Source organism: Sinohyriopsis cumingii, chromosome 4 (assembly GCF_028554795.1).
Source record: "Sinohyriopsis cumingii isolate HCF-2022 chromosome 4, ASM2855479v2, whole genome shotgun sequence".
Taxonomy (NCBI): Eukaryota; Metazoa; Mollusca; class Bivalvia; order Unionida; family Unionidae; genus Sinohyriopsis; species Sinohyriopsis cumingii.
In genome coordinates, this window is record NC_142964.1 from 116,168,396 (window position 1) to 116,186,685 (window position 18,290).

Here is an 18,290-nt window from a genome sequence, read left to right on the forward strand (position 1 = left end):
TGAAAACAAATATAGGTTACCTTTTTGGTTAGGATAAGTAAATGTTGTAATAAATTTCAACGCAGCTTTGTCATGATGCACGGTATAATTGTATAATTAAAACAACATTCCTATTTAAAGCTAACGTGTTTTGCATCGAAAGTACTGTCAAAATTCGTAATGTGCATAAACAGTCCCTTTAACAGATTGCTACTAACTATTGACCGCTGCGCGATGGTGTGTGTGTGTGTGTGTGTGTGTGTGTGTTTATCTAACTGCCTGGGGCAGGCATATATCCTGTTTTGTTGAAGTAGCTCTGACACCTTCATTACTGTCATTATATCACATTAAAATAGTCATAACTTCCCATTTTCGTCCTTGTGTCTGTATATACTGAGAATGTTTTTTCTTTCAATGGAACTGTTAGCCATGTTAAAGACTTAAACTGGTCTATGCATTGATATGTACATAATTAAGTAGGCGGATCTTTTTCTGCTCGGAAGCTCCATTAAGTAAGATTATCGAGGCTATCAATCCTGAGCTACTTCGGTTATTCAATTTGGAAAGTTCGTTGCCTGGTGCATATTACACGCGTTACTGTATATAATAAAGAGGTGAATATATAGGTAATTAATTTAACCTTTAATATCAAATATATCACGTGGTATTTGGTAGGATGTGAATTATATGTGACATGATCCCTCATACCCATGGTGCGCTGGTTATGTGTATATCCTGTATCGAGCAACAATAAAATAATATATGAAATTAATGGCTGGAATGACAGAGATCTGGGCAAATATATAAAACATATGTAACATATAACACTTTAATCAATTACTTAACAAAATGAAATTGAACGTGACGTTTGAATAATACACTTTCTTTTAGAAATATAATGAAAAAATTGTGCGAAATGCAATTAGCCGTTCTGTTATACAGTTAAAACAAATTTCATCATAGAAAGGAGTGACAGATCGAACCCAAATTGTCAGCATGTCAGCATAACCTGGTTGCAGCCGGTCCTTTCCATATTGCTGTGAAAGTTCAGTGTTTCCATATTTCTTTTCCCTCTCTTTCCCTCTCTTTCCCTTCTCTCTCTCTCTCTCTCTCTCTCTCTCTCTCTCTCTCTCTCTCTCTCTCTCTCTCTCTCTCTCTGCCTCTTCAAGTCCTCAGCTGTAACTTGGCTGTCTGCTATCGTTTCCTACTTCGTGATCCACAGGTATGGAGCTATTCTTTATTGTGCTTTCTCGAGACTCGCTCCTTTTTCATGAAGCCGAATATCATATCCGTGTCCCTCAATGTTATTTGGACAATTTTAGCGAGCAAAGTACTTTCTTCTGATCTAGAAGCCAGCTTCATCTAGGCAACACTCTCTCCCCCTCGATTAGATTATCTAACCAGGATTGACTTTGTTCCAACCGCCAAACTGTTAACACTCCAATCGAAGTTAGACTAATTTTCTCTCGTCCACCTTTATTAGTAACTATTCTGTAAAATATCATTTCACGCCACCTCTTTCAAATTGCCCAAGATTTCCCAAAATTTATCTCTGGCTTGTCTCCATTTTGTCATTTACTCTACTTGACCCTACGTTAACATATATGCTGGACAGTTGTCCTAGCGGGTCATAATTGAAATCCAATCACGCTTCCAAGCAATAGAGGTTAACCATCGAAAGCTGCAAATTTATGGCGCGCTTAGCCAATCTTAATGGTTACGCGTCGCGCTGACCACGATAGAATGTACTGTTAAAATATCTACAAACGTTTGCTCCATGTCATTCATATTGATTCGAAAATATTTCCTGCCTGGGAAGAATATGCTTTTGAAAACTCATTACTTTCACAATACACTTTCTTCGGTTGTAGGCAGCAAAGTATTTCATGTGTTCCAGTACCATCGCAATAGAATTATCCCAAGGTTCAAAGGAATATATAGCACTAGCGAATGTACATCCTTCCATAATATCCAAACTATTACCAGAAGATACTAATCCAACACTACAAGACATTGTTGGAAACAAGCAAAAAGAAAGAGATAATTATACGCTGGCAGAGGTTTGCTGTCAAATATGTGCACTGATAAAACTGGAATACGTTGCTAAGTAGTCTTCGTAAATGGGGTTTCTGAGCCAAACCCTATTTTGTATTAGGACGACAGCATAATGTTTAAGCAAATACAAAAACTGGAAATCATCGTCGTCGAATAGAATTGGGTCGGCTCAGAAACAACCCCCTTAATTAAGTCTACTGCGGTTTTTACATGAAATCGCAAGCAATTGTTTTTACTATTTACACAAAATTTTACTATTCCTATTTTTGACATTCACAGAAAATTTTCTGTAATAAATAATCTAAAAGAACTCCACCTTGCTATAGTCAACATCAGACGTTTTTTACCCTAACACAAATGTAATTATTAAATCAGAGCAGTATATTTTGTCATCCAAATTACGCAGACCAGATTTTATGATTACGTCAGTCTCAATTTTATGATGACCTGGTCATATTGCCATCTTTTCAACATAATCAGAAAATCAGTCTAGCGCAGCCTTAAAAATATCGAATCCTATCACCTTATCTCTTACATTTCTTTTGATGACTTTGTTCGTTTTTTAACTTTATTATCAGCTAATTTAAAATAATACATTTTACTCTGTAATCCGACAAACCTGTCACTGTGAAATCCGCTGGGTTTGTTTTGTTGATCATCTGAAAGATCAAATAGTTCTCGGCTATCGTAAAATTCTTGATAAATATCACCAGATTCTATCTTGTACATTAGCGAGTCAGTGTCTGTAAATAACAGCTCAGCACCAGACTACTTAACCGTAACAGAATCGTAGTGGATCCAGTGCATTAACGTCTTTGATATCTCAAGCACTGCCACACCAATATAAACTGGTTTCTTCAACTTCAACTTTGTCTTTCTTTTATGAACGACTACCAGATTGTCATTAAATAGTTTCATACTAACAAAATCATCAGATGCATTAAGTTTATTACGACGTTCCATTTTATTGACAATCTCTATATCGACTCGCTTTCTGATATTTTCCATGGTCTTACCAAAGACGCCGTTGTTCATTATTTTTAAAAACTTTTTGTTTCTTATTCCGTTTATGCAACAACTGCTCGTCGGCTCGTCGGCTAGTATTAACGTTGATATAATCTTTCATCCAACATGATTGATTAAATTTTAGAACTCGATAAACTTTTATTTAGTATAAGACCATAATCAAGTGCCTGTCTCAGATTTTTATAATGTAAAATGTATCTACGTTTGTCAAGCAGATTAGGAACTAGTTTTCGAACAACATAATTGTTTGAGATAGATTTACCGTGCGAATAATTTCTTTGTTCATCAGATAAAACAAACTATAGTCGATCAGCATTGATTCTGGACGAAATGGATAATCATCATGTGCATCATGAAGCTCAACAGGATATTCAAGATCAACTTCAGCTAAATAACTAATGTCAGGATGCTCGCATTCGGCTGTGATGATTTTATCTGTTTCATCAAAACACTGTTTTTCACTGACTCATCTGAAACCACCACACGGCATAGAATCGGACATCGCATACTCATAAAGATTGTTGGCATCGAGATAGATTATACAACTTGATGGCGCCGTGTTATCATAGTCGGGCAGATATCTATTATTTGCCTTTGCATATTCATTTGCTATGACACTTATTCCGCTTCGGATTCCCCGCTCGATGTAACAGAACATAGATTGGTCTGCTAACAGTTCTAGTTTTAATTTGTTATGTTTCAGTAATGCATCCCAGCTTTGTCCCGGTGCAGTATAGTACCAACCTGGGTCAAACCCGTAGATGTCAGCGCTGACTTCTCTGAAATTTTCGAATATAGCTGCGAGCAACAGCACATCTAAGATCAGATACAAGTCATGATAATCACCGACGTTCTTTACAGCCGATCGAATCCCATATCGATTTAACATAAGCAGTATCATCATCACTAACACTTTCAAGATTCAACTGAGAATAAAACTTATCTTTGTCAGGTAAACTTGTTTCGTCACATCTGCTCCAATCATCGAGATACTCATAAGGAAAGAATCTCCCCACCAACAACAAAGCGAAGACAATATCGAGGTAGCAAATATTATAAACAGCAGGTGGTTCGTAACAAAAGAAGAGTCTAGTTCCGCTTGTTTTTGATAGAGAAGATTTTATAATACCACCAGCAACATATTTTACTGATGCTGAACAAATGTCAAAACGTTTCGCTGCTGCTGAGATTGATGAAAAATATATTTCTTCACCTGTAATAGAGTTAGTTGCTATAACAGGTCTAAGATTTGTAAAGCTGCCATCATTTCCAGAATTACCTCGCCTGCTGTTTTCTTTCCAATGGACAAGATCAATGTTCTCGAGTCTATTATCAATCTTAATTATGTTACTGTGATCGATGGCTAAACCACTTTGATAGGCCCATGAAATACTTCATAAACAAGACGATGTGAGAGATACATAATTTGTTTAGTTTGTGTTCCTCGTACTATTACCAGTAAATATCCACTATTAATGATACTTCCAATAACTTTTCTTTTTTAATATATCTCGTCTTGCTATGATAAGTTGGCGATATTATTATTAGCTACCTGATCATTCGCACGATAAACTCTCTTCCCCGCTGGAATCTCCTCACAGAACAGCGTATAAATCAAATCCATGGTAGCATCATTGTTTTGTGACCCGAGCTATATATGATCGATTTCTAATAACGGTATTATTTATAATACGATTTGCTACTGCTAACATTGCAGTTCCATCAGCATCAGCAGCTGGTACAGTAATTTTAAGAAAATTACAAGCTGCTATGAGCGAATCCCTTACTGCATCTTCGTTTTCAGCTGCAACTGATGCATCAATACTAATTCCAATAGGAAAATCTCTTACTATATTTACTTTCTCAGCAGCATCAGCTCCAGGACCTAATGCATTAAAATACGGAAACTTGCTTGAAACAGCTGCTCCAGTTTCAGTATCTTTTAACCACAGCATATTTGTTGCAACAGATCGTGAATAGTCATCGATGATAATAATTGTACTTGCTACTGGCAAATGCATAGAAATATATTCTACTGTTTGATTAGCTAGTTGATATCTTTGCGCTTTTAAACAAGCTCAAACCTTTATTCACGAGATTTATGTGTGTGCCAGTAGTAATATTACCAGGTGATGCTCCACCAGGTGGAGCTGCTCGGATTCTACCTCGAACTTCATGTACAGCTTTATGCAGCAGCAGAAACGCATCTTCATCGCGTTTGTGAAAGGTTCCTCTGCCCATTTTGTTAAGTGCGTTTGAATTTTCGTCGAGATACACAACATACTCAAATTATGTTGTTGAGTCATCTGCAGTTATTTCCTCAGTCACGTCAAGGTAATTTTTGATAGACATTTTTTATTTGTAATTGTTCACTAAACAACCGCAATATCAGCTAACAGCTCCGCAGTTCGAGGTCGTGTTTTAGTTACTAATTTTCTAATAATTTCTTCGTGGTCAGCTAGCTCGCTCCATCAACTAGTTTTGTGCTGTTTTATTTTATAACTTTTATATGTTTAGGTGAAGTTTTTTCAATAATATCTTCGGCAACGTTCTTTTGTCCCTCCTCGAGAAAGCCTTTTAAACCTTTTTCTTTAAGCTTTTCAATATCCTCTGGTGATACTGCAGAAATATCTGGCTGTTTGCCAAATACAGCTTCAGTCACTGGTCTAAAACGTCTAGCAGTTTCTTCTGCTGTGTGCTGTAGAACCCGACGTTCCTGTTCAACTTTATTTTTAAAAGCACCTCTCGTTGCAACAAATTTCTTTAGAACCTCTAATCGTTTGGCGTCCATTTTTATATGTATCTGTGCGATAAATTCTCACATTCCAGAAATTTCTCTATTCCACATCAAAACGTGCTAGCTTATCAAAGAAAAAGAAATTGTTATTTCATTGAGTAACAGGCTGCTTCGACGCTGGCGTCCTACCAGTAGCTTGTGACAAAGTTCAGCAAATTTATTTTTTAATACAACTCCGTACTACTATCGTGCTATATTTTGTACGTCATTGTTGTCGAGTCCAGCAAATAGTGTAAAGCAAACTGTATTTCGCCTGATAAATCGATAAATCGATCGACATTATAGTAACTATGTGCGAGTTAAACTGCATTATATTTTCTGTTATGCGACAGTGAAAAATAAGATTTTTTATCTTATTCATCTCGGCGTTACTAAGCTTTATGTCATCAAAGACAATTATGTTATGCTCGTCTGAATCTAGCTCGACAACTGAAATTAGATCTTGGGGTTGTTTTATGGTAAATTTATCATCATCAACGCGTAGTTCATTTCTTAGTTTTTCGTTATACGTACAAATTGGCTTATATTTATCCTGCTCTGGATTTATAGTGCAGATATCAACTCTATCGTAGCTGAAGATGTCGTTAAGTAATAGATTCATCAGCAGGTTTGTTGTGCCTGATCCAGTTCGTCCTACTATCAGATAATGGCGATCTGGAAAGGTGTGGTTGTGTTGATGTTTTATTAATCACTCCGTGTCAAAGTTAATTATGATCGTTTAATTCCAGGGTATTCACAAAATTTTATCAGGCGGTCAAAATTAAATTTTATCGCGCAGTAATTATAAGAATAAGCTATTACACAAAATTTGGTAATCTCATTGGAAGCTCACCAGAAGAAATAACAACAACTACAACTGCCACAAACATAACAAATTATCTCAAAACATCTGGAGATACAATGACATGTAATTTAAGTGTGTCAGGTCAACGAGTGCTAGACCTTGAAACAACGTATCCTCCTGTCAATGTGGATAACACACAATCTATACATTTTGCCAATCTAACCACGATCGAAAATAGTAAGTTATCGTAGAGACATAGAAATATCAATATGACAGGAAAAATATAGTAAATCTGGAAACTGTATATCCTCCTGCTATGATAAATAACACACAGGCAGTAAGTTAACTTAGCGCGGTCGATAATAACAAGTTGTCAATAACTGGTGGAACAATGGCTAGAACTATAGATATCGGCAGTAACTTAATATATTTAATACTCAACTCGATAATACAACATTGACCAGCAACGATTTTGTAACTAATGTAAAGCTTGTCAAAGATAATTTTGTGATAAAATCCTGTGATACGATGACAGGTACGTTAAACATGGGCGCTAACAAAAACAACAACTTATAATCCAGTCGCCCCATTTGATCTAACAAATAAATCTTATGTTGAATCTGAAATAAGTGCAGCATCAGCAAGTAGAATTACTGCTGCAGATGCCGCCTATGTTAAACAAACCATGAGGCGCAATTACAGGTGCGATCGATATGGATGCCAACAAGATAACTTCTAAGTATATGCTTGTTTCTAAATCAGATCTTGTGAATAAGCAGTACTTGAACAGTGTTGCCCAATCGCTTGTGATTGTTGGTAGTACAAAACAAGTTAAAAATAGTGTCGGTGATATTCCACATCTCGCTGATGATATTAATAATCGTTCGGGTTATGTTGTAAGTGCGTCAATTTATTATTCGGAGAATATGCCAAATGATGCGTTTGCATTTAACAGCCCTATATATGGCGGTTAGATTAGACCACACACGGAGAAATAAGTGGCTTTGGCTAAAAATACAGTGTCCAGAGGCCGTAGCAACATGGAACTTTCAGCTACGAGGTCGACTAAATGCTAATGTCGGACGAAATTATTATTGCAAATAGAAGGATCTGACGATGATATAGTATAGACTAGAATGTATACGGCATCATTTTTTATATTACTACTTCTCAGCGATTTATACTCGACCCTAGATCAACCACAAACAAGTACTCGTATTTTCAAATATATGTCAACGGCGCAGAAGTTCCTTACCCAGGTTTGACGTTGTTTCAGATATATACATTTGACGATTTAATGTGATTGTAAGTGAATTTGACGAACGGAGATTAAAGGTTGAAACGTTGTTGATAATAACGTTGATTGAGCTAAACAAAGAAAAATTTGACGATCGAAAAATCTAACCTTGTAAAAACAAAATGTCATGGTGGTAAGCGACCAGAGCAATAGCGACTAAAAAAATTCATGATGGTTTTGACAAACTTGCTGAAACAAGGTTAAACGAATTTTTACAAAGTGGCAATGGAACTGCAGAGGAATCTTTAAAGACCTATCAGAACTGCAGAACAAACTGAATAATACGGCCGTAAAACCAGACGTAATCTGCCTACAGGAAACCCTCATAACACAAGAACACAAATGCCTGCCCAAATTACAAGGCTATACCCAGGGAATCTTTAAAAACAGACCCATGGGGCAGAAAGGGAGTGGACTAGCAATTTTTTTAGTAGATACACTAATCTACTATGAAGTAATAGAAGTACCCCCTAACCTAAACATCAATAAGAGCATCGAAATAATGTCAGTAATGATAAATATATGAACCACAAACATTCAAATAATAAATGCATACGATCCAGGGGTACCTTCTGCCCTACCAACTTAATCTCACTAAAGGCAATCACTAATAGCAACAACAACAATCCAATAATCTGTGGCAACTTCAACGCACACAGTGAATTATGGGGAGGTAAAAAGAAAGATCAAAGAGGGAAAATGGTTGAAAAATGGATAACTGAGAACAATCTGGTCATCTTAAATGACGGGTCGAACACTAGATTAAACCCTGAGGATGGCACTCTCTCAGCCATAGACCTAACCATCACTACCCCAAAATTGGCTCAAATCACAAATTGGTGGGTGGACCAGGAAGATACGTTAGGTAGTGACCATTTTCCCATAACAATCAATATTCAAACAAAAACTCAACACATTCCAAACGAAACCCCACCTAAATGGAGGTACCAACAGGCAGACTGGGACCAATTCCAATTATTACTAGCTAGAGTAAATCCAGATAACTTAGAAAGCCCAAGGATTGACATGTATTATGATAACATAACAGACACAATTATAGAAGCAGCTAACCGATGCATACCAAAGACAACTAATATCCAAAATAAAAACACTGTACCATGGTGGACTAAACAGTGTACTATAGCACATAAAGAAAAAAAAGGGCCTTAAATAAATATAAACGCACCAAAATTCTATCTACTTCTAGCAATACAAAGATAAAGAAAAAGCACTAAAACAAACTATAAAAACTGCTAAAATTAATCTATGGCAAACCTTTTGCTCTAAACTGAGTCTAAAATCAAATTCAAAACAAATATGGTACAAGATAAAAGCCATCAAAGGGAAAGCAACTAACTCAGCCCCAAAAATTAAAAATACCATAACAAATAAAGATAAGGCAGACCTCCTAGCGAAGCATTTGTCGAACATGAGCAGCAACAATAATCACACCAGAAACTTTCAAGAACACAAAACAACTAATGGAGGGAACCCAACCTCAAATGTTTCAAGACCAAGGAACAAAAGAATCTCACCTAAATAGCGACATCACAGTACATGAATGGAACATAGCCCTACGATCCAAAAACGAAACATCTCCTGGTAAGGATCAGTTAGGTTACATTATCTACAAAAAACTACCTATCAATATAACAATAGCCATAATCAAACTCTTTAATAGGATATGGGATAAAAGCCAACTACCCACCAAATGGAAACAGGCCATAGTAATACCAATCCCCAAACTAGGTAAAGATCCCAACAACATAAATTCGTACCGACCCATCTCTCTAACAAACCATATTTGCAAAATAATGGAGACAATAATCGCAAATAGGTTAAAACACCACCTAGAAACCAATAACCTACTCTCCATAAATCAATGTGGCTTTCGGAACAAACGGTCCACCACTGACCAACTTCTCAGATTGGAAACAGACATCAAACTCGCATTTAACGCACATAGGAAAACTGATCTCAACCTCATAGCGGTTTTTTTAGACCTAGAAAAAGCGTTCGACCTAGTATGGACCAATAGACTAATGGCCAAATTAAACCAGTTTGGAATAACTGGACGCTTGTTCAAGTGGATTGGCGATTTCCTCATAGGCCGGAAAATTACCACAAGAATAGGCAACACCCATTCGGAAGAATTTTCACTTGAAAATAGAACACCGCAAGGCAGTGTAATAAGTCCCTTACTATTTGACCTAATGGTAAACGACCTTGACCTCAATGCAGCCTCCACAAAAATAAACTTGTCACAATTTGCAGATGATAGTGGCATATGGAGGAATGGAAATCCTGCCAATAACACAGTAGTTAAAGAAATCCAGCAGAGCCTAGACTACATAGGGAGATGGGCGGACAAATGGGATTTCAAAATATCTCATGAAAAAACTGTGGCAATCATATTCACCCCCAAACGAAATAACAACATAGTCTATCCAAACTTTTATATACAAAATCAATTAATCAAATACGTAACAGTAATAAAATTCCTACGAATGTTCTTTGACAACCACCTCACATGGAAACAGCACATTGAACAACTCACCCAGAATTGTAACAAAGATCTCAATTTATTCAGGAACATCACAGGGACTGACTGGGGATCCAACCAGGAAACCCTCCTCACGATATATAAAACCCTAATTAGATCAAAACTGGATTACGGTTGCTAAGCATATAACTCGGCTAAGCAGCCTGTACTACAAAAAATTGACACTATCCAGAGAAAAGCCTTACTATTATGCACAGGAACACTCCCCTCAAGATCATTAGAAGGACTACAAACACTAACAGGAGAACTACCCTTAAAATTACGTAGGCAAGAACTGCTCCTCCGATACTCCATTCGATTAAATACCCACCCAGACAACCATCCCACCAAAATAGCTATAAATAAGTGCAAAGTTGTCTTCAAACCCAAAATCATACCCATCACACCAGGTGTCAAAGTAATCCTTGAACAAAGAGAAAAGATACCTCTACTAAAAAAGCAGGTAACAAACAATACAGACCAGAACAAATCACCATGGTTACATAAACCACCAAGGATTAACATTGAAGCTACCAAATTAGGTAATAAAGAAGGACAAGAAAACTTACTAAAATCTGTACTGGTAAACGAAATCAACCAAAAATACCCGGACTATGTTAAAATATATATCGATGGATCAAAAACAAACAACCCACCAAGAACAGCAGCAGCAATAGTCACCCCTGAATTCAATATACAAACGGGATCCAGGTTACCTGACTACTGCTCCATTTACACCACTGAATTCTGGGCTATACTTGAATCACTACAATGGATCAAAGACAACCAAATACCTAAAGCAGTCATTATAAGCGATTCCCTAAGCGTTATCAAATCGATCCAAAATCACAATACACACTGTAGGGAACAATTCCTCGACAGAGCATGCCAATTAATCGACGATATCACCACAGCACATCAATTAGTCGAGCTCATGTGGATACCGTCGCACATTGGAATCTCTGGCAACGAAAGAGCAGGCAAAGTTGCACAAACCAAACTAGGAGGTCAAAACTCTATCCAGCTTAACTATAGCTCTACAGAAGCAATAAGCTTCGCACAAACATATATAGACCAAACATGGCAAGATTTTTGGAACTCCTCCACAAAAGGTAAAAAGCACCATGAACCCCCCCCCCCCAAAAAAAAAAAAAACGTAGATAGGAACATACAGCTACCTAAGGGTACCTATTTAGAACAGAAAACCATAAACAGGATAATAACTGGAAAAACTAAACTAGCAAGCAGTTTTGGAAGGTTTATAGGACCCAAACTATCAACCATTAACTGCTTTAACTGCCACACCACCGAAGATCTACACCACGTATTCAATATATGCCCAAAATATCAACCCGCTCGGAAAATATTTATCAAAAACCAAAAAGAGATTGGATCACCACACACATACCAAGAGTTACTTATGGACTTTAATAAAAAAATAAACAATCAGCATATAAAAATATAAATCAATTCATAGACTCAGCAGGACTTAGGAACAAAATATAATTATTATCCCCACAAAACTAAAAGACCCAGTAACTAGCTAAATAAATTTAGAAGCCACCACATAAAAACCCATAACATATCATTCAATTTTATAAAAGTATTAATAAATAATTCACTTACGAAGCACCTATAAAAAAAACTAAGGAAACCGCAAAATCGGATGTCCTAGATGTCCTTAACGAACCGTGTAATCGGCTAGGACTCCGGTCTCTTGCTAAATAAAGTATAAATAACATCCAATCTCTAAAAACATTAATTAATAAATAACTTAAAGAGGTAATATCTAAAAACTTATAAATAACATAACGTAGGAAGCACACCCTAAACACCTCGACTAGTAATACCATAATAACCTTGAAAATCTCTCTTCATACATGATTTCTACTAAGAACCTCTATAAACAGCATAGAACATCCCCCCTCCTTTTAGAACATTTTGAAGGGAAAAAAATAACAAAAAAAAAACTCGCAAGAAACACCAGGCAAATGCAACAAGAAACCAGCGATGTAAAGCAAGCAGGACCGTTCACGAGCTCTCCTTCTCACTAATGACAGCCAACCATTCAACTGTAGGGACCTTTATGGACCCACAGATTGAGGCCAAACTATCAGGGTTCCTTGAATCCATAAAAGCCTGGGGGAGGTGGCACCATCCCCTTCACCAGGAACAACTAGCAGGCTGCGGTGCAGTCAGCAACAAGTGGCACATGCACAATTGTGCGCACGCCACTATAATTAAACTCAACAACAACAATTTCGTGTGCTAGGCATGGACTACTATGACAAAAAGACTTTGTTGGAAATGGCTAGATAATAATGCTAACGTTAACCTGCTAACAACATCATATCTTGTTCTAATAGACTCTCTCACCAGTGATAAAAAAGTATGACGTATATCACATTAATGATACACTAAACGCAGTATCAGAAATTGAGCATATGATTGAGTCATATGATGATATTGAAAGAGACATATTTTATCAGGAACTTGACAATATTACAACTGTAGAACCTAGTAATGATGAAGATTATGGTGCGCATCAAAGTTCTAAACAAATTGCGTTAAAAACTATAACAAAGAAGCTGGAAAGTTCCTAAAAGAAATAAATTATAACAATATCAAAGAGTTGATTGGCGGATACCTAAGAATACCCGTCAATGACATAAATATAGCACAAGCAGATATTCGTTGTCTTTTAAGTTCAGCAACATCATATACAATTTTCATGCAATAACTAGTAAATTCAAACAATTACTGAAACGGTTTCATAACGACAAACAAGAAATTATTGACTTCATTCATATTTCAACAGGTCTCTCAGACAACGGCAGGGACGATCAAATACTAAATATATTATCATTAAAATAACGTTACTGCTTCAGACCGGCCAGAAAATATTATATTAAAATAATAGGCGTACTGAATTGCATTCCAGTCATACTAACTATAACTGGAGTTGTGTCAACGGGTGAAACATCAAATCCACTGCTCCTTATATTGTATGGGGCAGGTGTTGTATTATCAGCAATAAATAATAAAGATGGAGCCAAAATACAAAAAACAAATTACTTCTTTTAAAATAGTACTAGCGACCTATAACACAATTCTTAATCAATTTCGCGCTTATCTAAGAGGTGAGAAGTTTATTACGTTCGAACTCATACAGGAGCTACGTGTCAAAGACGATTTGCTTGGATGGATGGAGTGACAGAGACAAAGAAAGAGATAGAGACATAGAGATTATACTTTAAGATAATGATCATTAGCAAACAATGTGCTTACTTTTGATTTGAGTTCATGACATTGGCTTTTCACTTGAAAAACCACCATGGTCTGCCTTATTTTGTATCGGGTTGTTTACTAAAATTTAAGTAAACCAAAGAAAGAAAACCAAGTAGACAATGTTGTACTTCCCAATTTCATGCCCGTCTTTGTAGAATCGCTTTTAGTTCTGTTCCGCTTCAATTTGAGGAATTGTTTCTTTAAAGTATTCATTGGAATTACAAAATGCCCATTAACATTTTGAACTAAAAATTACTCTGGGATAATTGACAATTTACTCAAAAACGTTCAGGATTTTTCTACTGTAATACATCAAAAATATTGGTACATCAGCACATTTCCAGAATGGAATTAATTCGGAACACCACTGGACTTCATTTAGAACGCTCTATACATTTGAACTTGTAATATTACTTGTACGATTATTTTGGATATAATCTGTAATGCTGCAAGCTCCTTTTAAATTTTTATATTATGTTCAATGAAAATAGATTATTTTTTAATTTTACCAAGACCATAGACCGCTCCAGTGGCCTTGTGGTTAGAGCATCCGTCTCGGATGCGGAAGGTCGTGGGTTCGATCCCCGGTTGAGTCATGCTAAAGACTTACCAAAATGGTACTAACAGCTACCTCGCTTGGCGCTCAGCATTAGAGGTTAGTGTTAGGACTGGTCGGCCTGGTGTCAGGATAATGTGACTGGGTGAAACATCATGCTACATGTATGCGGCATGATGCCCCAGTGCTAGACATTACTTTAAGCTGCCGCAATGCAGACATCGTAGTCATATGACTGAAAAAGTGTTAAAGCTACGTTAAAAATCCAAATCACACACACACACGCTCACACACACACACCAAGACCATAGAGTCGCAAAAATATCAAATTTACTTACCTTGTTTTAAATATTCCCTTTCGTAAAGTTAAAGAAGACAGCTGTTGCGGTTGTTTTAATTTTCAGCAATTTTGCTGAATAAATGCGTGAAATGCGTGTGTTTATGTGTGTGTGTGTGAGAGAGAGAGAGAGAGAGATGTCGATTTTACCTTCAACAATTTGAGTCATATCGCTGCGATGAAACACACATGGCATAATTTCCTTCAATAAACATTTGTAAATTTATATATTGAATCTCTCACAATATAGGTTTGTATAATTTATTATGTCATCCGGATGAAGAAGGGATGACAAAATAAATGTCCGCTCTAATTAGAGAAAAGATATGCTATAATGTTGTCGCGGAAATAGAGTGTATTTTATTTTATGTAAAATATGAGTGTTTCAGAGTAACATGCTCGCACTCTCATATATATATATATATATATATATATATATATATATATATATATATATATATATATATATATATATATATATATATATATAAAGTACGGCAAAATAAAGTTCATGGTTGGTAAGGTGTTTTCAAAAGATGATTTCTACATAATTGGAGGTCGAATCTGTATTCAATTTTAGAGGTGTTCCGTTCTTCTCGTATACATACTGCCTCTCACTGGTCCGCAGCCAGTCGGATAATTGCCTGATACGTGATTATATCAACAATCCAGAGAAAAATAATTTGCCTTTGGTGGGATAATATTATTTATGTAGTGTGTGAAATACTCGGCAAGGGATTAATATGAGTCCTTGTGACTTTATTCGGATTAGTAACAAACTACAGAACGAATTAACGAATCAAAAAGTCTTTATTTTTAACTAAAATTGACAGAATCATTCTTGTTTAGTTCATCACTAGCTTGCGTGCCATCGTATTCAGTTCTTGTGAATGAAACTATTGGACATGGGCACTAGTATTGACGTAATGCATTCTAGACAAATAGCATTATTTTCATTTTTCAAAAACCAACACCCTACCCACGCGAGACCAAAAAAAAATAAAAATATCCAACCCCATACCACCCACGATAATTGTTTTTAAATAATATGCATGCTGAGCAACAAATAAATAAACCTTTTGTTTCATTTTTCAAACCCACATTCCTACCACCCATCCCTACAGACAATAATAAATTTATAACAGTAAACCCAACATCACTACTAAGTCATTTTATCATAACCCAACAACCGAACGTAAAAACAAACATTTTTATATCTTTGCGTCCCGCCTCAGACCACCAAAATAATATTAAAATTAAATATTTTTGATATAAATCCCACCAGTAATTGTGACCACATACATACTTTCTTGACCATAAAGTATATAAGATAATGAAAAAGAAGGAGGGATTTTAATACATCTTGGACATTAAAAATGCACTTATTCATGACCACTTTTTGATATGCTGACAAGTTGACAAGTTAAGCTAATGAAATCAAAATTAGTATACTGTATGCAAAACAGCAACATTTCCATATAGCATTGATTATTAAGGTCGTTTGTCAAACATGTGAATCAATTTATATCATCGGATTGTTGAACTATGCGAATTATAACCAGTGTTTTTTTGGTTATAATTTAATTTGACTATAGAGGAATCAAAATATAGTAAACATACGTTTATAGTGTTCAAAATTTAAAAACAAGATTGTGTGGCTTCAAACGATTTTGACAAAATCACAAACACAAATAAACAAACACAATATGTAGCTAGATCGTTATACAAATGTATGTAATGCTGACATATTCGTTCTCTCTGCTTATCCTTATGTAATATTTAGTACATGTAAATTCAGAATTAGACACCTGGACCAAATTTAGAGCACCAAACTTTGTGGAGATTGATTCACATTCCATTTAGAGTAAATCCAGTACATATATTTTCTCCTTCTAAGGGTACTATGGGTTTCAAAAGATGCTGTTTCCTATTGTGATGAAAACGTATCAGAATGCTAGAAATTGAAGAGACAAAACTAAGAGGGATCAAAAGTGCTTTCAACATACATAGTTTTCTCAAACAAGATTGGTACAATGGATTGTATATACCACCGAAAGTGTAACACATGCGGGGAGACAGGAAACACCGCACATAAATGAACCAAAAACCGGCGGAAACCCATTCAGGGATCATATAACAGACCATTACAGAAACGCTGAAAATCTTCCTGACTATAAGGCAACAAGAACAAAACTAACAAAAACAACAAAAGCAACAACAAAGGCAACAAAATGGACAAAATAAACTCCAACAACAGCAAGAAAAACAGAAACAAAAGACAGAGCGACTAAAACAACACAAAAAGCAAGAAACTAAAAGCTCAAAACAACAACAAGGAGAGAAACGACAACTCCAGTTAGTACAAAAACAAATCCAGCAGCAACAGCAAAAGAAGGCACAACAATTAGCAGAAATACAGAAACCAAAAAACATAAGCAATGCAAGAGAATCAAAAGAAACAAACACAGCCAGTTATGAAGAAGGAAAACACACAACAAGGAAAATTTAAACAAAAACCAGAGCAGAGTAGAGAAAGATTAAAACAACGGCAAAATTAACACAAATAACGGAAACAATGCAAACAGAGTTCGAAAAATATCTGGAAGACTATGATGATTGTCCGGAATACAGTTTCGCTAGAAGAAGAATTAAACAGAGACAGACGTAGAATGATGGCTATAAAGAGACAAAAGAGAGAAGAAGAGGCTAAAATGAGTGAAACCTACCTTCTGAAAGATGACGAATGCATTGAATAGATTTTCATCTTATTTTCCAAAAAAAAGTCTTCTTTTTAAACAAAAACAATAACAAAAAAAAAACAACAACAAAAACAAAACAACTATAATAAAATTATTTTAAAAATACATATATACAAAGATTACAATATGACATTCATATAAGAGATGGAAAAATATAAATAAAGAAAAAATACAGCATATATACAACCACAAGTAGGGCAGGAGGGCCTCCCTAAATGGTCTGAGAAGATCAACCATAGAGACCACCCTCCATAAAAAAAAGTAATTTGAAGGGCAAACTTGGAGAGGAGATTCTAAGGAAAGACAAAGCTTCGTAAGTGTCAGTAAGTTATTTGCTCGATTTTTGCAGAATATTACGGCATTGTAATTGTATTTATGTGTAGTATGTATACTTAACTACTAGGATCATTTGGTACGTAGAAGTACCTTTGTAGTGTTTAATTTACACGCGTACTTGAGAAATGAGCTTGAATATTATTTAGAGAATTATATAGAGTGTTAGCTTGTGGTTAGAATTAATTTTGTAATTCGCTATTAGGTTTCTTCGTAGTAAACTAGTGCATTTATTCATGTGATATGTTAGATTTTACACATGCTTGAATTGTGAATTTGGAAAATGGTTGAAGTAAGATTAGTTAATATGGACGTATGCGTATATCAAAGCGTTTATATTTGAACATTTGTGTACTTTGTATGATCTGTAATGTAAAGAAATGCGTCTGATTATTGTGATATTGTTTAGTATAATGGGATTAGGAATATATAATGATGTGATGCAATTTATTGATGTATGTATGAGAAGTAATTGTTACCGTGCTTTAATACGACGTTGTCTTACCATACAAGAACGTATGAGTATTTCAATATGAA